The 26,349-nt window shown below is 34.7% G+C and overlaps 1 long non-coding RNA gene across 1 annotated transcript in view; it reads left to right on the forward strand.

Moving 5' to 3' along the window:
- LOC134740109 (uncharacterized) overlaps window positions 1-18,148 on the forward strand; it is a 35,078-nt gene extending 16,930 nt beyond the window's left edge. Inside the window, exons 2-5 of the long non-coding RNA XR_010127344.1 lie at window positions 5,148-5,313; window positions 14,181-14,293; window positions 17,383-17,463; window positions 17,802-18,148. This is a non-coding gene — a long non-coding RNA (uncharacterized LOC134740109). The remainder of the gene's footprint in view (window positions 1-5,147; window positions 5,314-14,180; window positions 14,294-17,382; window positions 17,464-17,801) is intronic.
- Window positions 18,149-26,349: the final 8,201 nt, after the last annotated feature.

Genomic DNA, 26,349 nt, shown 5'->3' on the forward strand with positions numbered 1-26,349 from the left:
GAGGGTGTTCTGCTAGAAGAACTCCAGGAACCTGTGGGAGAAAGTCTTCCATTCCCAAAGGGAGGTCATCACAGCACCTGCTGTGGAAGATTATGGGGCAACATGATAAACATAAGAAATGAAATAGAAAACAAAATAGAAGCTTTCATTAAAGCTATGTCGAAACTTGTGTTCTTATGCATCAACTGCGAGGCAACACAAAGGAATTGGTGAAGCTGAAACACATTTCTTTGTACTATTTTCATAATTATACTTTAATGTAACATAGGCTAGTCTGAAGGTTTTATCTATAGTCTTTATTGATTTAAGGAGTTTGCTTTCTGTGTTGCCTCACACTTGATGCATAAGAACACAAGTTTCGATATAGCTTTAATGAAACCATCTATTTTGTTTTCTATTTCATTTTTTGTGTTTTTCATGTTGCCTCATAATCTTCCACAGTAGGTGTTGTGATGACCTCCCTTTGGGAATTCTAATAGATTCCAATAGATTTTTCTTATGATTGGGTATTGAATTTCATCGCATGATTCTGAGATTATTACATGATTTCTCCTCTTTTTTTTTTCTGTTTATGAGATGAGCTGTTATTGATTTTCTTATTTTAAATCACCCTTGCTTTAGAGGAAAGAACCTGTTTAGTCAATAGATCATATCATTTAATATATTGTAGAGATTAATTTGCTGATCAGTTTAGGATATTTATATCAATGCTCATGGGAGGCTTTGATTTGTAAATTTTCCTTTCTTGTCCTTTTCAGGGATATGCTGACCTCATACAAAGTTTACAAATGTGTTCCTATTTTCATTCTTATCTGTGGAATTTGTGTGTGGTCATTGCTATTTCTTCCTTTAATATTTAAAAGAATTCACTGGTCAGGCCATGTAGGGCTAAAGTTCTTTTGAGGAAAGGATTGTAAGAATAGTGGACAATAGGAGCATTCAAATTTTTATTTCTCCTTCTGTTAGTTTTGATCAATTATGTTTTTATCATAGCATAAAATTGCAGTCTATCATAATGTTCTTTTATTATCTTTCCAAATATCTGTAGGTCTGCAGCGATATTTGCTTTTTCAATCCTTGTATTGATAGATTCCTATCTCATTTTTAAAAATCAATTTTGCTAGAAATTTACAAATGTTACTAATTATTCCAAATAATCAACATTTGGCTTTTGTGATGCTTGTTTTATATTCTCTAAAATATGCTTGTTTTATATTCTCAAAACTGTGTTCTTATCTTTATCGTATTCTTTTCTACTTTGTGTTAGGTTTGATGGTTTTTTAGCTTACTTTTTTTTTCTTTTTTTTATTATTATTATACTGTAAGTTTTAGGGTACATGTGCACAATGTGCAGGTTAGTTACAGATGTATACATGTGCCATGCTGGTGTGCTGCACCCATTAACTCGTCATTTAGCATTAGGTATATCTCCTAATGCTATCCCTCCCCCCTCCCCCCACCCCACAACAGTCCCCAGAGTGTGATGTTCCCCTTCCTGTGTCCATGTGTTCTCATTGTTCAGTTCCCATCTATGAGTGAGAACATGCGGTGTTTATTAAGAAAATGTGGCATATATACACCATGGAATACTATGCAGCCATAAAAAATGATGAGTTCATGTCCTTTGTAGGGACATGGATGAAATTGGAAATCATCATTCTCAGTAAACTATCGCAAGGACAAAGCTTACTTTTTGATATGAACGTTTATATTATTTATTTTCAGCCTTTCTTTTTTCACAATATATGCATTTAACACCACAAATTTTTCACTAAAGTGTTGCTTTAGTTGTGTGCAACAGATTTTGATGTTTTGCTGTAATTATAATTCAGTTGAAAATATTTCTAGCTTCTGTTATGTGTCATAGATTATTGTTGTGATTTATAAATTAATTAGAAATGTGTTGTTTACTATTTAACAAGTTTCCTATTTTTATAGTTTTATTTTTGTTATTAATGCCTGGCTTCTTCCTACTCAGCAAATATACTCTGATAAAGTCTATCCTTTGATAGTTATTGAGGCTTTCTTTATAGTCCAGCATATGGTCATTTCGTTAATATTCAGTATGCAGATCTAAAGACTACAAATTCTGTAATCGTTAAATTGTTCTATACAGATAAATGAGGTGAAGTCTCTTAATTGTATATTCATAGTTATGTTACATAATTTCTTGATGCATCAATTTCTTCACTGTGTTACTCAGATTTTCTATATCAATGAAGATCAGTCTTCCTGTTCCCTTATTTTTTCGATTATTTTAAGACATATTAAAATCTCCCAAAATGATCACATACTTGTCCCTGCTCCCTTGAATTCCCTAATTTTTGCTTTATTTATTTTAAAACTATATTATGTAGATTTAGAAGTATTATATCTACTTATCTGAAGCTATGTTATAGAGATTTAGAACAGTATAGCTATTCAGAAAAGTATAGCTTTATTTTCCTTTGTGATTTAGAATAGTCTTCATCTCTAAAAAGCCTTTTTACCTTTAAGCACATGTTTTATTAGAATAGTGACATAAGCTTTCGAAAAGTATTTTTATTGTTTTCCATCATTTTAGTTTTAAACTTTATTTTTTATTTAAAGCCTGTTTCACACATGTATCATTGAGTTAAATATTTAATATTTTTATGGTATTACATAGTTTGAGCTTCCTGAGAAGAAGACCATGAGACAAAGATTTTGATATACAGAGTTTATTCAGTGATGAACTTATGCTTAATGGACATGCTTCACTGCATTTTAGTTGGCAAATTAGATAGGGAAGGAGAGGAAGCCTCTGTTGGTAATTTGAGCTTAATCTGACCAGGGTCAATGACAGACAGCACAGAAGGCACACCTCAGAGATAATTTCCACACTCCAAAAAGTGAACTGTTTAGGCTGTTCATTTTCAACTCTGAGGAGTCGTTGGTTGAAGGTTATTCCTGGGAGGCACACAGGTGTAGAGTAGAATGCTATAGCCAAAGAATGCCTCCAGCCAAACATGCACGGGGTAGGAGAATAGAGACCGGACCATTATGAAAGAAACAGTAAAAGCTGATTGATATGGGCAGATAATTAACACTGGCAGCTATATCCAGTCTGACAATGTTTGTCTTTAATTAAATTACTTAGAACATTTATATACTTAGTGTAAGTATATATGCATAGGAATTAGTTAAAATTTGCCATATAACGAATTGGTTTTTATTTTACTCATTGTTTATGTTTCTTTCCCACTCTGTTATTGTCTTTTATGGATTAATCAGATTTTGTTTTTTGCATTTTCTCCTTGTATTAACTTGACGTATTTTCTTTTACGCATCTATTCATAATTACCACAGGGAGTAGGATTACATCATGTAACATAAAATTATGTTATTACTTCTGAAATAATGTCACAATTTTAGAACATGTTAATGGTATTAATTTCCTCCTAACTTTTACTTAATTGATATTATGCATGTAAATGCCACATATTTTTTCTTACACTGTATACAAAAATTAACTTAATATAGACTTATGTAAGATCGGACACTCTAAAACTATTAGGAAAAAGTCTAGTAGAAAAGATCTACGACATTGGTCTGGGCAATAATTTTTTGGGTTCTAACCTCAAAAGCAAAAATAGACAAATGGGATTACACCAAACTAAAAACCTCCTTCACAGCAAAGGTAACAGTGAACAGAATGAAGAGACAACCTCCAGCACAAAGAAAATATGTGCAAACCATACATATAATGAGGGGGTCATATTCAAAATCTATGAGGATATCACGGAACTCAATAGCAAGAAAGCAAATAACACAATTAAAAATTGAGCAAGGAACCTGAAAAGAGAATTCTCAAAAGAAGACATACAAATAGTCAACAGGTATATGAAAAATTGATCAACATTACTAATCATCAGGAAAGTGCAAATTAAAACCACAATGAGGTTTCACCTAGCAGCTTTTAAACGGTTACTATAAAAAAAAAGATAAGGGTTGGTGAGAATATGAAGAAAAGTGAATTCTTTCACACTATTGGTGGTCATGTATATTAGTAGAGCTATTATGGAAAATAGTAAAGAGGTTACTCAAAAAATTAAAAATAGAACTACCATATGACCCAGCAATCTCACTTTTGGGTGTATACCCCCCAAAAAAAACAAAAACAGCACATCAGAAAGATATTTGCACTCACATGTTTATTGCAGCATTATTAGCAATAGACAAAATACGGAATCAACCTATGGGTCCATCAACAAATGTATGGATTAAGAAAATGTGCTACATGTACACAATGGAACCCTTACAAAAAAAGGATATCCCATCATTTGCAACAAGATAACTAAACCTGTATGACTTTCTGCTTAGTGAAATGAGCCAGTTACAGAAATACACACACTATAATCTCACTCACGTGTGGAATGTAAAAAGTCAAACTCACAGAGGCAGAGAGTAGAGTGGTGGTTACCAGGAGCTACAAGGTGAGGTGGGGATTGGGAAGATGTTGGTTAAAGACACAAAATTTCAGTTACACAGGAGCAATAAATACAAGAGATCTATTGTACAACAAAGTGACCATAGTAACAATATATTTTAAACTTGAAAATTGCTAAGAGAATAGATTTTAAGTGTTGTCACCACACACACACACACACACACACACACACCGTTAGGGAGCCAGATGCAGTGGCTTGCACCTGTAATTCAAGCTCCTCAGGAGGTTGAGGTGGGAGGATCTTTTGAGCCCAGGAGGTCAAGGCTGCTGTGAGCTATGATCCAGCCCAGTAAATATGTGAGGTAATGCATATGTTAATTACTTCTATTCAGTCATTTCATAAGGTACATAGATGTTGCAAAACATCAATTAGTATAACATAAATACATACAATTATTATTTGTCAACTGAAGAGAAGAAAAAAACACTAATTTGGCATAATTTAAGTCTCATAAAGATTGCTATTATTGCCTTATAAGTAAATATTAATTTTTATTTAAATTTACTCACACATTTACCCATTATATTCCTCATTCTTAACTTCTGAAATTTCTTCTTTTAACCTGGAGTTATATTCCATATGCATAAAATATTCTCCTTGATAGTTCTTTAAGGTCAAATTTAGTTTTCTCTATTTTATTTGTCTAAAAATACATTTTTTTCACATTCATTGTTGCAGGATATTTTTATAAGGCATCTATTTCCCAGTTGAGATATTCCCTGACAACTTTTAGGATATCATTATGTTGTCTGCTGGCTCATCAACTGAGAAGTCAGCTGCCAGTCTTATTGTTGCTTCTGTAAAGGAATGTGTTTTTCACATCTGGCTATGGCACTTACCCAAGGTAGGGACCTATGTGAAGAAAGGCATGCACTTATTACATAACATAATACTGACTACTTCTCTGATCCAGATATCTTGTTTGAGCATTCAGAACGAAATTAATAAAGTTGAACATTCAAAACCTAATAGTCATCCTCTCCTTTCCTTCTGGGACTCACAATAAACCTATATTAAACTTTTAGCTGTGTCCTATATATCTCTAATATTCTTTTTGCATCATTTATTGTGTTTTTCTCTGTGTCTCAATTCGTCATTTCTAATGAACCATCCTCTGATTCTCAAATCCTGTTTTCTGCTGTGTCTAAACTGCTGTAAAAACACTTTAGTTATTTCTTATCTTCAAATATTATTATATTTTTTAGATTTTAGAATTTCAACTTAAAAATAAATTCTACTTAACTGATGAAAATGTACATCTTTTAATCTATTGTTTACAGATTTTCCTCTATTTGTAAAGTTTGCTTCCGATACTATTTAAAAGCCATTGGTAGTTCACATTTATAGTTGGATCGAACATAGGCTTATTTTCATTATCTCTTTTTTCTTTTGTTTTCATTCTGTCCTCCTGCCTTTTTGTATAATTAGTGCACTGTTTTCCCCTTTAGGGGAAAATCCTTGCTTGTAATGGTGCTGTATTTTTTCTTTTTAATTGATACATAATAATTATGTATATTTATAGGTATGTGTGGTATTTTAATACATGCATACAACATGTAGTGATCAAATCAGTGTAATTAGGATATACATCACCTTAAACACTTATTTCTTTGTGTTGAAAACATTTCAAATCTTCTCTTTTAGCTATTTTGAATTATACGATAAATTATTATTAATGGTATTCACCCTACTGAGCTAACACTAAAACTTCTCCCTTCTATCTAACTGAATGTTTTTACCCATTAACCAGCCTCACTTCATTCCTCATCCTACATTTCCAGCCTCCAATATACATCATGAGATCAACTTTTTTAGCTACACATTTCCATGAGATCAACTTTTTTAGCTACACATTTGAGTAAGTACATGTGTCTTTCTGTGATGACATGACAAGAACATGTGTCTATCTGTCTTTCTGTGACTGGATTATTTCACCTAACATAATGATTTCCAGTTCAGTCTATATTGCTGCAAATGACAGGATTTCATTCTTTTTAAAAAGTGAATAGTATTCTATTGTGTATATCTACCCCATTGCCTTTTTTCATTCATTCATTGATGGACACTTAGCTTGATTCCATATCTTGGCTATTGTGAACAGTGCTGCAATAAACATAGAGGTTTAGATACCCATTAATGGGATTGCTGGATTGTATAGTCGTTCCATTTTTAGGCTTTTTTTTCTTGTAGAAATATCCATTAAAAAATGACTGTGATAATTTACATTCCTACCAGTGGTGTATAAATAGTTCCTTTTTCTCTGTATTCCTTCCAGCATTTTTTTGTCTTTTTGATAAAAACCATGCTAATTGGGTAAGAAGATATCTTCTTGAGGTTTTGATTTCCAGTCCCCTGATAGTTGTTGATGTTGAGTATTTTCTCATATACCTGTTGACCATTTGTATGCCTTCTTTTGAGAAATATCTAAGCATGTCCTTTGCCCACTTCGTAATGGGATTATTTGTTTTCTAGCAGTTGAGTTGAGTTCCTTGTATATGTTGTATATTACTTCCTTGTTGGATGAATAGTTTACAAATATTTTCTCCCATTTTATAGATTGTTTCTTCACTCTGTTGATGGTTTCCTTTGCTGTGCAGAAGCTTTTTAAATGTAACATAGTCCCATTTGCCTATTTTTTTAGGTTGCCTATTTGGTTGCCTTTTGAAACATTAGCCAAAATTTTTTTGCCCAGACCAATGTCTAAGCTATTTTCCCATGTTTTCTTCTAGTGGTTGTATAGTTTCAGGCCTTACATGTTAGCTTTTAATCCATTTTGAGTTGATTTTGAGTTGGTATGGTGAGAGATAGGGGTCTGCTTTCATTCTTCTGCATAATGAGTAAGTTTTAATTGCATGCTGGCCATTACATACAAAAACTTTCTAATGTTATCTTTCTTTAGAGAGAGTTTGCTTTTCTCTAGGTGAGTCTGATAAAGGAGGATGCGGTCACTTTTGTCCACTCGGGGACTGCGTGCACTCAAGGCTGGTCTGTATGTTTGATGAGACCAAGTCTGCCTCTTATTTCCATTGTCCCTCTATAGTTTTAACTAAGAGTCTTATATTTCCTCAAGGTCTCCATTCTTTGTTCTTTCTAACTACATAGTTCTTTCTCTCAAGGCTTCTGGAAATTATGTTGCACAAACTCAGGATAAATGTGGCTGCCCAAGTCAGATCTCCTCTTGAAGTTTGTTTCCTCTCTCCAGCTTCCTCTGTCTCAGCAGCTCTCTATTGATTTTGAACAGATGATGTCATACTTTACTGGCTGTCCTGTGTGTGCTTCATAAGAGTGGTGGTTTCCTACTAACTACTCTGTCCTAACATGGATGTGCAAGCACAGATTTATTTTATGATTATTATGTTTGCACCATGCCCTTATAGGTATTCATTTAATAATGTTCAATCAGGCAAATTCTACTTGAGTTTGGCAGATAGTTGGCCAGAAGCCATTACCAGTTTACTAGCAAGAGAATTTCATTTTACATAATCTACAATTAGGTTACTGTTTAATTAGTTTAATATAATATTATAATTATATGTGGATTAAATTATTGATAATAATTTATTATTTTTAAATTTAAAAAATCATCTCAAATTGTCTTATTTAGGTATACAAACTAGGAAAATCCTAAATGACAGTTGTACTCTATAACTCTTGAACTTAGACTGTCTATAACCAGGTAAATAACATCAGTAAAGAAATACTGTCTAAATGATGCCTGATAGGAATGTATTGATGCGGAGAAAAGAAGTGGGAAATTGAACGGGAAGCCTTCTTTTTTTTATAAGAAGTTAAGAAAATTGGAATAAGAAACAACAGAAAGGAGAGTATTTTATAACACTGAAGAGAACAGAAATGTGTTGCATTGGAGAAGATATTTTAAGATCAGAAGTAAACATATTAAGTGTTTTGTTAGAGGGTTTTAAAGTGTAATTATGGCTGGGTGTCGTGGCTCACGCATGTAATCCCAGCACTTTGGGAGGCCAAGGTGGGCAGATCACCTGAGGTCAGGAGTTCGAGACCAGCCTGGCCAACATAGTGAAACCTCGTCTCTACTAAAAGTACAAAAATTAGCCGGGCGTGGTGGCACATGCCTGTAATCCCAGATACTTGGGAGGCTGAGGCAGGAGAATCGCTTGAACCAGGAGGCAGAGGTTGCAGTGAGCCAAGATCACACCACTACACTCCAGCCTGGGCAACAGAGCAAGACTCTGTCTCAAAAAAAAGAAAATGTAATTATATAAATTTTGCAAGGTTAGAAATATCCCATACAATTAAGGTATAATCTACTAAGTCAGTAAATTTAAGAGAGTCCCAACTTGCCACAATATGGGGCTTCTACCTCATTATATGGTGTTAGAATGAGGAAATGCACATAGCAATGCAGTAGGCTATAATTAGGGAAAAAGTGACCTGAGGAGAAGTTGGAGAAAGGTTTACCTGTGGTAAATGATGATATTGAAAGAGAACGGACATATGTATATTAATTAAACAGTTTAGTTTTGAAGCCTTGAGTGCTGGAATTTTCTGAATAATGGAGATGTGTTGTCTTCCTCACTCTTGTATTTATAGTTTATGCAAATAAACTATATGTTTGTAAATCAACATTTCTTACCAGTTCAACATGGTGTCCTTATCTCTTGGAGGGAAACTTGAACTGGAAGAGAAAAGTCATAATTATAATTGCTAGAGACAGCAGTAGTTAATTTTAATGCTCTCTTTCTGTGATAGATGCTACTCTATTATATACATTAAATAATTGTCTCCTCACAACAACACTAGGCATCTGTGTTACAGATGAGGAGACGGAAGAATAGAAAGGTTAAAACTAGCCCAGGGACACCAAGTTAATGCAAGCACTAGATGTCCAGAGGAAGCACTAGATGTCTCCTGTGTTGGGCAATATCTTTCCCAAGATGTATGTTCTGGTCTCAGCTTAAATGTTAATGCTCAGGAGGTCTTCTGTGAACCCTGTCTGAAATAGCTGCCTCATCTGCCACTATCCATCATTGTATTTCCATTCTTTACACAACATTTCCAGTAACAAAAATCTGTTTTTATTTGCTTATGTAATTATTTTCTTTGTTAATATTATATACCTGCTTTATTTATTGCCATAAAATATGAGACCTTTAATTTCTTGCTTCCTTCTGTATCCGCAATAGGTACTTAATAGGTACTCAACAAATATTTGTTGAATGAAAGAATGAATGTTAAATTGGTCAGTTGGCTTGGGTACAGCAATTGTAGTGTCTTGCTGCTATGATAATCTTTCTTAGTAGCCACAATTGGCAAGAAAGGCAAAGGAAACCAAATGGAACTCAGAATAGGTAGACAGGGGGATTAAGAAGGATTATTCCTCTCTGGATTGTGTGCCAAAATATGAATACTTCATTGTCTAATCAGCTCCGTAGGTGCAATGGTTAATATGGTTACACTAGAATTATCTTTTCACTGGAATCAAGAGAAGGCAAGACACACTTCCATACTGAGATTAGTAAGTGGGAAGTTGGCACAAGATATATTTTTGAATGAGTAATATTTTTCCAGCATATTTAAAATACAGAAATGGATCACCAGGGACACTGCCTAGTGTCTCACAACCAGGAGCATAAATGCCGGTGTCAGACAGCCCTGCCAGCACTGTGCTTTTCCGAGTGTGTGAGCTTGGGCAGGTTACCTAATCTTCCTAATTACATCCTTGTAAATTTGCAGCAGACAGCATGTTTGCTAAGTCCTCATGGTTGTTTTCATAGGCCTCTCTTATGTGATAAACTGTGAGGGTTTTTACAATATACAACAGACATTTCAGGAAAGGTTGATGTTCAGATATAATTCAGTAAAAGACACTGTCAAAGGGGGTAAAGAAGAGTTAGATACAAACCATAGAAATTTGAACTTGCAGTATCACTCAAAGAGCATTTCAAATGGGAAAAAAGTGAAAAAACAATGCTTTCATGTCTTCCCATTTCCCATCACTTTACCAGAGGAACATGAAGTCTCATAAAACTGTAAATGGAAAATAACATATCCTGTCAAGCTTGGTTAGGTATTGGGCAGTTAAATGTCAGCTCAAAATATTTATCTTAGAGCATTTCCTAGTGATTTATTCGTTGCAAAAATGCTATGTGTAAGTATAGTAAAAAAAAAAAAAAAAAAAAAAGCCCTTTGGTGTGTTGTCTCTTGTCATAAATACATCTTCTCTCTCATTTAGCACCATTATACCTTCCCTTTCATTCCTGTTTCTCACTTTCTTTTATGTCTGAGTCTTCTAGGTTTTATCTCTAACATCCCTACACTTGGTAATTGGATGTATATGTCTGAGTATTAATATATACTGAAGATTGTGCTATATTTTGAAATAGCATGAAAAAAATATGGCTCATGATTGCCACTTAAGACACCCAAAATGCAGGTCAAGCTTAATGAAGCACATGCAAAACTGAAGAACAAGGAGGGGAGTGACAGTCTAGTGGAGATTGATAATCCCCTTTTGCTGAGGAGCAGCATAGCATTTTGGATTGTAGGCACTGGCTTCAGCAGGCCCAGAGCTTATCACCTAAGCCTGTTGCTTATGCATGAGCTCTGGAGAGTCTGTTAACTTTCTGACTCTTAGTGTCCTTACGTGTAATAGAGTAGATGTTAATACAGTTACATTAGTGAATGACATAAATGAAGCCCTTAGTTTGGTATCTCATTCTTGTAGCTGCTCAATAACTAATATCAATTGTTATTAGTTTGAATCCCTGTTACTTCAAAACTACTGGAATCAGTAATAATTTGTGTGTGTGTGTGTGGTTTAAATTCTGCTTGTGTGTTCATGCCACCTATGTGTACAGGAGAAATAATTGCCTGTGCCAACTACTGAGTCTAGAGTCCCGTTCAGGCCCCCATACCCATTTTGGCCTTTGTCTCGATTCTACCATGGATGGGTTTTGCTGCTGTGGAAAAAAGGGCTGCTATTTACGTGTGTGGCACTCCCTGGATTTGCACAGTCTACCACACTCATTTACGTGCATGGAAGCCCCCTTAAGAGTGCACTTTCCAGATGGCAGTTGGGCTTCTCTCAGGGAGCAAAGACACATTGTGTTTCTTCAACTACACAAGAAAGTAGCCAGAAATGTCCATGCTCAGTGGGCTTTACCTGAAGTTTATGCTGTGTTTAATAGATATTCCTTAGGCAGAAAATAATTTATGGAGCTCAGATTTTTCATGTTGGCATATGAAAATATGACATGTTAATATGTCATATATAAATTATATGTTATACCATACATTATATGATATATGATATAATACCTATTTTTTTATATTGGCAGAAAAAATAGTTATATAGAATAAAGAAATATATTAGTAGGTGACAGCAGATGAAGTACTGAGGTGTATTATGAAAAGCACATTTCTATTTAAATGAAAATATGTGATCTTGTAATGAAATTCAAAAGGACATAAATTCTTTCATTTCTTTGATCGAAGGATCACTGTAAAATGATCTTTACAAATTGGCATGAGTAGATCAGTTACATACAATTTTGCACTTCTAAATTTGAAGTTCTCATAGAGGCTCCTTCAACTTCTGTCTGTAAATCTCTCAAGGGTAGAATCTGTGTCTCCTTTTAAGGAGTGATAATAAATATGTTTATGATTAATATAATTAATTGCTGACATGATTAATGATATTCAATAAATAGTTGAGTTAATGAATTGTTCAAAAATGGTTATTTAATAGTTGTGTCTGGTATATTTTTAAAATAATATTTGTTCAAAAACTGTATGTCCGCTGATTTTACTGAACAATTAATTATATATCACTTATGATATGTCGGGTAATATTCTAAGTCTCTCACATGTATTAACTGGTTTAATTCTTATGATAACCAGAAAGTAGAAAGTTGTTGCTTTTATTAACTTATTTAACAGAAGAAGAAACTGAGGGACAGAGGCTCTAAATTCTTTGTCTAAATTCTCCTGACTGTAAGCAGCAAGCTGGAATTGACACGCAGGCAGCCCCACTCCAGACTCAGTGCCCTTCTAGCAACTCAGCTGCCTCCTGTGGATGCCAGCTAAGAAGGACCACCCTGAAGACAATGGATTTTGACATTTCAAAATCCTTAAAAAGTACTCCTTAAAAAGTACAGTCTAATTTAAGGTAATTTCTTATGCATTGGTTCTTATAAGCCAGCCACATAATTCCTTCTCGGGAGGTATTTGAGGATGAGAGAGATTTAACATTTTTTTCTGCCTGTATTTGGGTCATGCCAAATATGTCTATGTACAGTACAGTTCCAGAGGACAAATCATCACATTTCATTTCATTTTTGGCACATAAACGAGTCCTGTCTCTCCTACAGAGTTTTGGGTGGTGGAGGGAGTGGAAACTGCTAGGAAACATTTGTATAGAAGCTTCAAGGGGACGGATAAGGTAGGAGAGAAAAATAATGCTCATTTTTATGGACACTAAGGTGCCCGAAATGATTTTCTGATTAAACTAACGGTGCATGCTGTCGACTCGTGTGTTCAAAAAAGGTTGCTTTGGTAGCAAGCAACAACCATGGTTTTCATAGTCATCTTCAAATGAGACAAGATATAAATATCCTTAATATTTTTAAGATACTAAGTTATCTCACAGAAAGTTACTTTATCTTCATAGCACTTTACCAGGATTATCCAAAGAAATCATGAGTATTTGGTGAAGTTTTTTCTATGCTTACTTGGTGGGAGAACTCCTTTACTTTTAGTAAGTGATATCATAATTGCTGATACGTATTTGCAAATACATGCTTTTTAAACAATTTTTTCTATTCTATTTTTGAAAATTATTTTAAACTTCTTGTTGTAATACTTTATTCACACACGTAACATTTTTTATTTAGGAAACAGGCATGAATGCCACTTTTGTCCTTTTGCTTTTTATAAAAATAACATTTTTATGTCTTTTTTTTGCTGAATTTGTGGGTGAAGTTTTCTCTTTGTAACAATAATGTGCTCCACTGCCTTAGAATTCCATGACATCTAAGAAATATCATGTATTTATAGCAGTTTCAGTAATACTGATACCTCACATGTAAGTGCTATCTTCAGTGAGTCAGGTACTGCAGAGAGCACCCTGCATATGCTATATAAAACAATCTTTAAAGGTCACTCTTGTTATCCTATTTTACAGACAGAGAAACAAACCTCAGAAGTAACTTATGCAAGGTTTTGAAGATTGTAAGTTGCAAAGCCAAATGTTTATCTCAGCCTCCCCTTCAATAGATATCCCCATTTCACACCTTAACATTTGGCAATATTTTTACATTCTTTGTCTTTTTTCTTTTCCATAAAGTGTTTTGAGAGATAGGAAGTGCATTGACTAATAAAGAAACTGAGGTTCTGTGAGCTTCAGTGATTTCCTCAAGTGAACAATGCTAGAGAGGTAGTTAAAAACCTGTGTGCTAGTAACCATTGACCTTTCTCCTTAAAGACAGAAGTGAGAAGTTTGAATTATAATTGTACTTACGTGCCATGCCATGCATTCTCTCTCTCTCTCTTTTTTTTTTTTTTTTTTAGACGAAGTCTCGCTCTGTCGCCCAGGCTGGAGTGCAGTGGCGCGATCTCGGCTCACTGCAAGCTCCGCCTCCCGGCTTCACACCATTCTCCTGCCTTAGCCTCACGAGTAGCTGGGACTACAGGTGCCCGCCACCACGCCCGGCTAATTTTTTTGTATTTTTTTAGTAGAAACGGGGTTTCGCCGTGTTAGCCAAGATGGTCTCGATCTCCTGACCTCGTGATCCGCCCGCCTTGGCCTCCCAAAGTTCTGAGATTATGCATTCTCTCTTTACATCACAGTAAGTATTTTCAAAACCCATTCATTCATTCATTGAATACTATTTTCATCTAAAATGCCATGAACTATGGCAGTCACTAGACTTATAATGAATCACATAGCCTTGTTTCAAAGGGTGCATATTCTAGTAGGCATGAAAAGTATACAAACAGCTATAAATAAAGGGTTTTGTGTTGGAGGTGTACACAGAGCACTGTGAACACAATGTGTGCACTTCACTTTGATTGAGTCAACTCTGTACTACATGGTTATACTAATTTTATCTTATCCTATAGTGTGTCAGCTAAGGAAGTAACAATTGCAGAAAAAAAATGACAACTGTCATTACATATGCACCTAACAAAAGAACTCCAAAATGCATGAAGGAAAATTTGACAAAAATGAAGGGAGAAATAAACAATTAAAAAATGAATAGTTGGAGAGTTCAGTATCCCACTTTAAATAATGAATCAAATTATAGGAGATAACAGAGAAATTAAAGATTTAAACAATACCGTCTAAAACCAACTAAATTTACTAACTTACTGTTTAAAACCAACTAAACTTAATAGACATCTAGAGAACCCTCCACCAAATAATCCCAGAATATGCATTCTTATCAAGTGCACATGGAACATTCTTCAGGGTAGGCCATATTATATTTAGGTTATAAAATAAAACTCAGTAAGCTTAAAATGATAAAAATAATGTTAACTATCTTCTCCAACTACAAATAAATATAATAAGAAATCAATAACAGCAAAAAATGGGAAACTCACAAATATGTGGAAATTAAAAGTATACTCTAAGCAACCAATACTTACAAATAAATATAATAGGAAATCAATGACAGCAAAAAATGGGAAACTCACAAATATGTGGAAATTAAAAGTATACTCTAAGTAACCAATGGTCCAGAGAGGAAATTAAAAGGGAAATTAGAAAATACTTTGAGATAAGTAAAAATGAAGACACACATATCAAGCCATACCAAAACTTATGTGGTCCTGCTAAGGCAGTGCTTAAAGAAAAAAAATTATACTTAAATGCCTAACTAAGAAAGGAGAAAAACTTAAATCAACAACCTAACTTTTTAGCTAAGACCCTGAACAAATAAGAGAAAACTAAATCTAAAACCATATAAAAAGAAGTATAAATATTAAAGTGGAAATTAATGAAATGGAGAACAGAATAAATAGCTGAGAAAAATCAATGAAAACAAAGTGGACTTTTTGAAAAGATCAATGAAATTTACAAATTTTTAGCTGCATGAACCAAAAACAAAGGAGGGAAGTTTAAAATTACTAGGATCAGAAATAAAACAGAATGCATTACTGCTAACCTTACATAAATAAAAAGAATTATAAAGGAATACTATGATTAATTGTATGAGTCAAGAAGAGATAGACAATATGAACAGATGTATAACAAATAAAGAAATTGAATTAGTAATTAGAAAAAAAGAAACTACCCATATAGGCTTTTCATAGGAAAGCCCATTTCTGGACAGCTTCATCAGTGAATTCCATGCCAAATGATTAAGCAAGAAGTAGCACCGATCTACCAACTCCTTCTCCTGAAAAAAAGAGGAAGAGAACACTTCCTAACTCATTCTGAGGCCAGTACTACCATGCGACAAAAACTCTCACAAGATACAAACACTACAGAGTATATATTTCTTATAAATATGGATGCAAAAGTCCACAATAGAATACAATTGACTCTTGAATAATGTAAGGGCTAGGAGTGCTGATTCACTGTGCAGTTGAAAATTCACATATAACATTTGACACCCCCAAAACTTAACCACTAGTAGCCTATCGTTAATCAGAAGCTTGCAAATAACAGTCAATTAACACCTATTTTGTATGTTATATGTATTATATACCGTATTTCTTACAATGAAGTAAGTGAGATAAAGGAAAATGTCATTAAGAACTCATAAGGAAGAGAGAATACACTTATACTATTCTACTGTATTTATCAATAGTGTAAGTTTATATAGTCTGTTTATTAGACAAGTTGTCTGTCTGAAATGGCAGGTAGTTACAGCTACAGACTTCGATCTACAGTACACATCAAACAGTTCAACTTTTTATTTGAATGCCATGACTTTTCTCTCCTTCTTGGAAGCACTTCCAGTATCACTAGTGACACTTTGTATGGGTCCCATGGTGTTAAGGTTTATACTATTGCACTAAACATGATGAAAAATATTGGACAACCAGGAAAGATCACTTTTTACTTTGATGTGCAATTTCCTAGAAAAAATGAACTGCTCACACAGAGATGATTAGAGTTGCAAGGTGTTTTAAGCAGATACAACACTTGAGCTTACCACGATATCAACAGGAAGTGGTTACGAAATGATTACAGTGGTACAGTATGTTCATTGTACGCAGTAATGATTTAATACTGCATATTTACATTTGTTTACATCTCTTTTGACTGTGAATGGCATTATGCCTGATCTGTAAGCATTTGTGTGCAAAAGTCTTAATAAATATTAACATTTTATAATAGATTTGTGTGTATTTTATAGTAGTAAATCATAAAATAGGCTAATATCTACATATATTTTATGCATTTGTGACATATCTAAATTTTTCCTTTTTTTTTTTGAAATTTCTAGGCTACATGGTTTGAGAGCACGTTTTTGTAAATTGTCACAAAATTCCAAAAATATCCAATGTATTTATTGAAACAAATCTGTGTATAAAAAATCTTAGAAAAATCTTATTCTAATTTCTAACATCTGAAAATTAATGCAATACACAATAGAATAACAAACAAAAATCACTTGACTTCTTTAATTGCAGAAAAAAGATTTGACAAAATCTAACACAATTTTATGACAAAAATATTGAACAAATTAGGAATAGAAGGAAACATCTTCAACCTGATAAAGGGTATCTATGGAAATCCTGCTGCTAACGTTATACTTAATGATGAAAGATGGAATATTTTTCTTCTAAGTTTAAAATGACAAAGATGTTCATTCTAGCCATTTTTATTCAACATTTTATTATGTTTGTTTCTCCAGAGAATTAGGCAAGAAAAAGAAAGAAATTTTTCTATATTGGAAATAATTAAAATTATCTCTATTTTCAGATGACCATGACCTTGGATATGGAGTCCACTCAAAAATAATCTGAAGTAATAAACAAATTCTACAAGGTTGAAGAATACAAGGTCAATAAAAATAATTAATTATATTTCTATGTGATACAATAAACAATCTTAAAATTAAGAAAACAATTTCATTTACAGTAGAATAACAAAAAAATACTTAAAAATAAGTTTAATCGTGAGATACAGATTGGTACCCTGAAAACTACAAAACATTCCTGGACAATATTAAAGGTCTAAATAAATAGAAAATCATTTTGTGTTTATGGATCAGAAGACTCAACAATTTGAAGATGGCAATACTTCCCAAATTGACACACAGATTTAGTGCAATACCTGTCGGAAAACTAGCTGACTTTTGTGGAAATTGTAAACTGATTGTAAAATAAACGGAATTGCAGGAGATATGGAATCACCAAGGAATACTGAAACAGAAGAACCAAGTAGGAGAGTGTGCAATTCCCAGTCTCATACCTCATTGCAAAACCAAACCAAACAAGGCATTGGCACAAGAGTAGACATACAGATCAATGGAACAGAACTGAGACCCCAGAAATAAAACCAAGTGGTCAGCTGACTTTTTGCAAGCTTACCAAGACCATTGAATGGGGAAAAATATTTTTTTAATATACGTTGCAGGGATAATTGGATATAAACATCCAAAAGAATGAATTTGGATGCTATCTTCCATCATATGCAAAAATAACTGAAAATGAATTCAAGGCTATAACTATTAACTCAGAAAAAATAATGAGCTACATTTTCATGATCCTAGGTTTGGCAAAATACTCTTAAATATAACTCCAAAAAAACCCTACCAAAAAACCTAGATAAATTGAACTTCATCAAAATTAAACATTTTGGGCGTCAAAGGGCATCATTAATAAAATGAATAGACTTACTACAGATTGTGAGAAAATGCTTGCATATCATTTATCCAGTTAGCAAATTGTTTCTAAAGTAATATATAAAACAACTCTTACAACTCAATAAGAAGAAGACAAATAACACAAACTAAAAATTGGCAAAGGATCTGAATAGATCTTTCTCCCAGCAAGATCTACAAATAGCCGATAATCACATGAAGAGGTGCCTGGCATCATTAGTCATCAGGAAAATGCAAATCAAAAAACCACAGCTAGGTACTACATCACACCCACTAGGATGGCCAGAACCCAGATGACAGATAATAGGTATCAGGAAAGATATGGAGAAACTGGAACCCTTATATACTGTTGGCAGAATTTGAAATGATACATTCACCTTGTAAAGCAGTTTGGACATTTCTCAAAGGATTAAACATAGAGTTACCATATGATCCAAAAACCCTACTCTTTAATACATACATAAGAAAAATGGAAACATATATTCACAAAAAAGCTGAAACATGAATGTTTATAGCAACATTATTTATCTGGCCAAAAGATAGAAACGACCTAATTCCTGCCTGTGGTTGATGCTGATAAACAAAATGTCCTAAATGTCCCCAACTGCAGTGATGGTAGCATGATTCATGAATATACCAAAATCAATTGACTTGTTAACTTTCTAGTATGTGAGTCATATTTTAATGAACTGTAAAGAAAATTTAAAAACATAATGAGTAGAAGAGACCTTCATGTTAAGAAGATGAGAGGCTGCCAGGCGCAGTGGCTCACACCTGTAATCCCAGCACTTTGGGAGGCTGACAGGAGCAGATTGCCTGAGCTCAGGAGTTTGAGAACAGCCTGTGCAACATGGTAAAACCCTGTCTGTACTAAAATACACAAAATGAGCCAGGCATGGTGGCGAGTACCTGTAATCCCAGCTACTTAGGAGGCTGAGGCATGAGAATTGCTTGAACCTGGGAGGCAGAGGTTGCAGTGAGCAGAGATTGTGCTGCTGCACCCCAGCCTGGGCAACAAAACAAAACTCTGGCTCAGAAAAAAAAAAAGAAAAAGAAAAACAAACAAACAAACAAAAAACAAAAGAACAAGAATGGGAGAGCCTTGATGTGGTTGGAGCAACTGAGGTGCAGAGTAGAGAGTGTGGGGAGGTGAACAGGTGGCAGCAGTTTCCCAGAGGCCTTGTGTCTGTGGTAAGGAGTTTAGAGTTTATTCTGAGAAGGAAGGGGTAAAATGCAAACATTTTTAAAAAGGGAGTGACTTAATCAGCTTGATGTGTTATGACAGACTCAACATGGAGAAGGATGGTTTGATAAGTGGCCAGGTTGGAGGCAGGAACACTGAAGAAGTAATCCAGGAGAAAAGTGATGAGGGCTAAATATCAGCAAGGAGACGGAGAAGAACGGTGTAGTTATAGGCGATTTAAGGTATGAAATGATCAGGCCCTGTTGATGAGGTCAGGGATAAGGAAGATTGGATAACCTGGGGCTCTGAGGACTCCTGCACGTGACAAGCTGAGTGGCGACTCCCTTCCCCAAGGGTGTGGCAGGGGAGCTGGAGGTCATCTGCAACCCCCACTTGGCTCTTTGGCTGGATCTAGAAACCAAATTGACACCAGACATATTAAGAAAACAAAAGTACACCTAGATTTCATTAGTTTTACATGTACGTTAGGCTCTTCATAAGAGAGTAAGGTCTGAAGAAGTGACCAAAGCAAGATGTTTTTATACCTTTTAGACAAAGAACAATACATTTGAGAAGAAATGACAGAACAAAGAAAATCTGGCTGGTGCAGTGAATTTCTAGGGGAGTTGACTAGGAGATATATGGAAGTGGGGTGTAAAACTAGGGGAAGATAAGAGTTATTTGGGTAAGTATAATTATTCGGATCCATTGCAGCCACCCAGTTCTCAGTCTCTGGTGATAAGGGCTGTTTCCTTGCCCTAATATGGGGAGGGCACCCCTCCCAGAGGAATCTTTATGGCTTGCTGCATGTAGGAAGAACAGTGAGCTCACCCTATCTGAAACTACAATTTCTCTAATTTTTTCAGCTTGAAATAATCAATATGCCAATTACGCACATTTTGGGATGGTAAGTTCTTCACTTCTTCAGTGTCCTTGTTTGCTCCCTTAGGGTCCAGGTGCATTCTCTTCCATGCCTTAATTGCTGCCGCTACTTGGGAGAATTTATTCTTCAGTTTGTAGCTCATCTGTGAAGGGAATTGAAGAAGGGGTTACAGTAATATTTAGGTAAGAAAGTGGATGGGAACTGGTGACAGGCATTATATTGAGTAACTGCTTACAAGTCAGTAAGAAACAACACTGCATATTGGCAGCCTTAAATTACTTTCTGTAGCAAAGAAAAGAATCAGTGATTCTAGTCATACAGCTTTATTGGAAAATCTGTTTTTAGAAAACTGCAATCAGAAAAGTACATTCCTCTAAGTTAGTTTTTCAAACCTTTTTTAAGGCAGCTTGCAGTACTTTAAAAATTAACACACATATTTATATTGAATAGCAGCTTATACATTGATTTTGCATGCATATTTCAATTAGTAATTCAAAGAAAACCTTTGGTTTGAGCATACTCAAATAATAATAATATTATTATTACTACCATGTTCCAGAATAGGAAATTGAGATTCAGAGATATGAAGAGACTTCAGCTACTGAGTGGTGAAGTCAGATTTGAAGTTCATGTCTTCTAGCCAGAAACTCCATGTTGTCACACTATTTAGGTGATATTTTCCTGTCCCTACCCATCCTATGTATTTTTATTAGCCAAATGTTTATTCTTTCAAAATAAATAAAAGTATCACAAATACAGGGTTGTGTTTGTCTTTAAAGTAATCTAAGAGTCGCTTAAATCTATAGCCTCAGAAACTTCTTTATTGTTGCCCTATGAAAGGCAATTTAACATCATTTAGCTCACCATCATGTAGCTATGTTTTGTTTTCTTAGGAGTACTGTAATTAGGTCTATTGTTGGTATTACTTGCTTTTCTCTGTCCACTTTCACTATGTAGGCAGAAAACTGAGCTCTTATAATGAGAAATAATTTCCCATGGAGATTAAGCTCTACAGTACTTTTATAGCTATTGAGTCAAGAATAGCATGTTTTACAGATTGAGGAATCAGGCAACTGGGTAAAAGAGAACTTTCTCTTTAACCAATAATCAGGATTTTGAAGATAAATAATGCTTTAAAGTTTGTTCTGAAAACTCCTTATGAAGTTTTGTCTCAAGAGTGGGAGTCAGATCTTTAGTGTTGCATTGAAAGTCAAGAATTACAATTTATACCAAAATATAGATCATGATGGACTGATATAATGCAAAAGCAAGGGCAGCCAGTTTTCCAGCTGACAGAGTTTCAAGTGGAGGCAAATTAGACCTATAATATATTCCATCCTGAAATAGCCAGATGAGCCTTTCTTGGCCAATGATAAGTCTATGAGAACGCAGGCAATTATTTCCAGCCTGAAAAATGAGATGACTTTGAAATGTATGAGCCTCACTGTCTGCACATCTCATCCGTGCCCACGTCCTGTACATTATTTTCCATCTGCGCCCACGGCCTGTGCATTATTTTCCTAAGGTTTTCTGGAAATTCTTTCTTTTTTCCAGTCTGTACCTTTCTGTTGTACTCTAGCTAGTGTCCGACTCTCTCCACTCTGATCTAATCTTCACATTACATTATTTACTTTTCCTGACCCTTAGAAAAATCTCTCTTTCACCCACACCCCTTTCAATAACAAAATATGGAATGCAAGACAGATACTTTATCTGTCTAAGTGACTTCGAGAAACACAGGTTAGCTCTCAAAGTTTCCGTTTGCTTATCTTTAAATTGAGGGAAAGCCAGAGAGAAATCAGAAAATGCTGCACAGTTAAAGGATGCAAATTTACACAATAATTTTCTAGATACTTGACATTTTGATTCATCATTTTCAAAACCTTTGAAATTAAAAATACAGTTTTTAGTGCATTCTTTTAAAAAAGAAATAATTGGCAACGCCTGACCAATATCAAAAACGGAGGTGGTCTGTTTTGGCTTATTTCCTCTGTAACATTTAAGAGTGGCTTCTCCTGAGTTCAGTGGCATCCCAAAACACCAGACACATTGATGGAGCTGCAATGTGAAATAATCATGTGGAAAATCTTTCCACCTTTCTTCCTTCTTGCTCCTTAAGACACTTCCATCTTGTGACCCAGAGTACTGCCAGTATATTAATTGCATCTCAAATAGACTGTTAGTATACAAGCATTGCAAATGTTTACCTGTGGTACAATAAGGAAGCTGAGGATATTAAAGCGATAATGTATGAGGAGCTGGTGACATTAGATGACTTGATGTGTCTGTTAGAAAGAGGAAAGCACAGGCATGAACATTCTTTATATCTATATTTCCTGCCAGGCTGCGAAACACTTCACTTAATGAGCATCTTTCCCTGCAGAGTAAAGTGACATCAATTGGAAAATAAGCTTATAATTGAACTTTTACCTTTGAAATAATGTATTTGCACAACTCCCCAAGGCAGTGTGTGCATAAACCCAAGGCTTGTTTTCCATCTAAACAACTTCTGATTTTACTCATTTACTAAAGAAAGGCAAGAAGCACCATCAAGGGTTAGGTATACAGGTTGAGTTTTATTAGCTCATGAAGGTTGTATCTGATGGTTTTTGAAAGCTGTGTTTAGCAACTGCAAGAAGATCCCCTGGTTTTACATGCACAGAATAATTTATCCGAATCCTTCTATCCTCAGAGAGCAGCATCAATACTCTGTTGCCTATTTGGCATCAAATGAAATTTATGCAAATCCCTCATCTGTGCAGAAATCTAATGATTTTTAGTGTCAGTGTTTCTAATTCTTTGTGGTGTTCCTTACATTGGTTTCTGGAAAAATTACTGCCTAACCAACCATGCTTTTCTTCCAGATTGATTTTCTTCGCTAAGTAACCATGAAGTGTAACATATTGCAATATAGCCTATTCTTAAGTGCATTGTTAGAGTGCCACTCTCCTGAATCACCCTGACTGCCTTGTTTTCAAAAATTCTAGGTTGTGACTATTGTAAAAAAAAAATCATTCCTGTAGGCCAGCGATCTCCTAACCTTGACAGCTTCTTAAGAACAGGCAGCACTGTGGCTGTTAGAGATTAGGAAGGTCATGGCCAGACTCACCCTCCATGTTGAACCTAAACAGTATTGTTGGGTAGGAATATCTCTCATCGTCTCAAAGACGTTGTAACAAAAGCAGATACGTTTAAAAAGGCTGCGAGGGACTTGAAGCTTTTTAATCTGCAAATTTCTAGAATGCTTTTTTTTTGGCGTTTTTCTGGGATGTATTTTATATTCCACAATAAAAAGTAAAAGGTTTGGAGAACAAAAGAATTGGTATAACCTAGAGCCAATTATGTGCATAAATCCCAACCATCATTCCTCTCTTCTTCTTCCCTTTTATATTTCATTTTCTTCCTGCTTATTTTACTTTTCCTTCTTCTTTTCCACACCCTTTCTTTCCTATCCTTCCCTCACATTTTTCTTCCCCTCTCTCATTTACTACCTCTTTTACATGCTGTGCACCCCACAGTGGAGACATCATAGTATGGGGTAAAAAAACAAAATTAAATATGTTATGATGCCTAACCATGTTTTTCAGGTTCCCCTAAAACATTTCTCATACTTTTTAAAAAAGTATTTAGTTTTTAATTTTTGTGAGTACATAGTAGGTGTATATATTTATGGGATACATGAGACACTTTGATACAGGCATTAAATGTGAAATAATCCCACCATGGACAATGGGCTATCCATCACCTCAACATTTATTCTTTGTGTTTCAAACAATCCATTTACACTCTTTTAGTTATTTTAAAATGTACAATTAAGTTATTATTGACTGTAATCACCCTGTTGTGCTATCAAATAGTAGGTCTTACTCTTTCTAATTTTTGTACCCATTGAGCAACCTCACTTCCCCCCTAACCCCCCACTACCCTTCAAAGCCTCTGGTAACCAGCCTTGTACTCTCTATGTCCATGAGTTCAATTGTTTTGATTTTCATATCCCACAAATAAGTGAGAACATGGGATATTTGTCTTCTTTTTGTGCCTGGCTTATTTTACTTAACATAATGATCTCCAGTTCCATCCATATTGTTGCCAATAGTAGAATCTCATTTTTTTATGGCTGAATAGTACTCCTTTGTATATATGTGCCACATTTTCTTTATCCATTCATCTATTGATAGACACTTAGGTTGCTTCCAAATCTTGGCTCTTGTGAACACTGCTGCCACAAACATGAGAGTGCAGATATCTCTTTGAAATACTGATTTCCTTTCTTTGGGTATATACCTAGCAGTGGGATGGCTGGATCATATGGTAGCTCAATGTTTACTTTTTTTGAGGAACCTCCAAACTGTTCTCCATAGTGCTGGTACTAATTTACATTCCCATCATCATCGTAAAAGGATTCTCCTTTCTCTACATCCTCACCAGCATTTGTTATTGTCTGTCTTTTGGGTATGAGTCATTTTAACTGGGGTAAGATGATATCTCATTGTAGTTTTATTTGCAATTTTTTGATGGTCAGTGATGTTGAGCACCTTTTCATATGCCTATTTGCTATTTGTATGTCTTCTTTTGAGAAATGTCTATTTAGATATTTTTCCCATTGTTTGATCAGATTATTTGATTTTTTCCTATGGAGTTGTTTGAGCTCCTCATATATTTTGAGTATTAGTTACTTGTCAGATGGATAGTTTGAAAATATTTTCTTCTCTTCTGGGGTTTTCTCTTCACTTTGTTGTTTCCTTTGCTGTGCAAAAACTTTTTAAACTTGATCTTATCTCGTTTATCCATTTTTGCTTTGATTGTCTTTGCTTGTGGGATATCACTCAGGAAAATTTTGCCCAGACCAATGTCCTGGAAATTTTCCTCAATGTTTTCTCATTTTCTTAAGGTGTTTAGTTTGATTTGGTTTTGTTTTTATTGTACAAGTTTTCTGCAGTAAAAATAAATACTAATGCTTCTGGATATTCATAATTTTCATTAGAATGCACAAATCTCTGGGGAGGAGTCTGCACTAAAGATAGAAGGCATTCAGGATTGAATAAATGTATTTGATCTCAGAATCTTTTTAAACAACACTTAGAAACATTTCAAGGAGACAATTTTCCTAAAACATTTTGGGAAATTTTGCTGTAGTTCAGTCTACTCGAGAAGAACACAGCAAGAATGCATTCCTCCCGGCCCACACCACACCATCCAGGAATCAAAACGTGGCAGCACAAGGCAGTATTTCCTGAATTTTCTAGAAGTTTGAAATCTGTTTCTCAAATTGAGCTAAAAGCCTGCTTTCTAAAATTTTTCATTAATGCCTTGCTTCAATTTTTTCTGCTTCTGCCAAATATATAAAATCTCTCTTCCACATGGAAATTACTGAGGCATATAAAAGCTATTATGTCATCATTTCACTGAATTAACTATCTCCTTGGCAAAACATTACTGATTTCTTCATCTGTCCTACATATGATATAGTAGAAAACTTACCCCACCACATTCATTACAATTTCTTGTATAAAAACATCATTTTTATAGATATAAATATTCCTCACTTGTAAATATTTTCACTTAATCTGTCAATTCAATTGAAGAAATTTTGGGTGCTTTCTAGATAACAAGTATTCTGTTTTAGTCATGGGTACCACCATTAAGACGTTCACATACACAAGCACAGGGTGACATATGAGATCATGTGCTGATGATCTGTTGTGCGTGTGAAGATGACCTCTTGGCATTTAGCATCCATTCTTATCTCTCTTAGTGTGTTCCTCCATTGAAGAACATGAAAAACAAAAACCCATGCTCCTATATTTCTTGGCAGCAAGAGTTCTAGATGAAAATTACATTTCAACAATTAGAATCATCCTTTGAGATTTGGAAGGTAAAGATGAAAAGGAAGCCATATTCTGCCTTCCTTTGCTGTTTGTAGCTACAGAACAGGGTTATGGAACCACGTTTTCTGCTTGTGTGTGGTTTTGTTTTGCTCCCTTTTTCCTGCAGGAG

Source organism: Pongo pygmaeus, chromosome 7, assembly GCF_028885625.2.
Source record: "Pongo pygmaeus isolate AG05252 chromosome 7, NHGRI_mPonPyg2-v2.0_pri, whole genome shotgun sequence".
Lineage (NCBI taxonomy): Eukaryota > Metazoa > Chordata > Mammalia > Primates > Hominidae > Pongo > Pongo pygmaeus.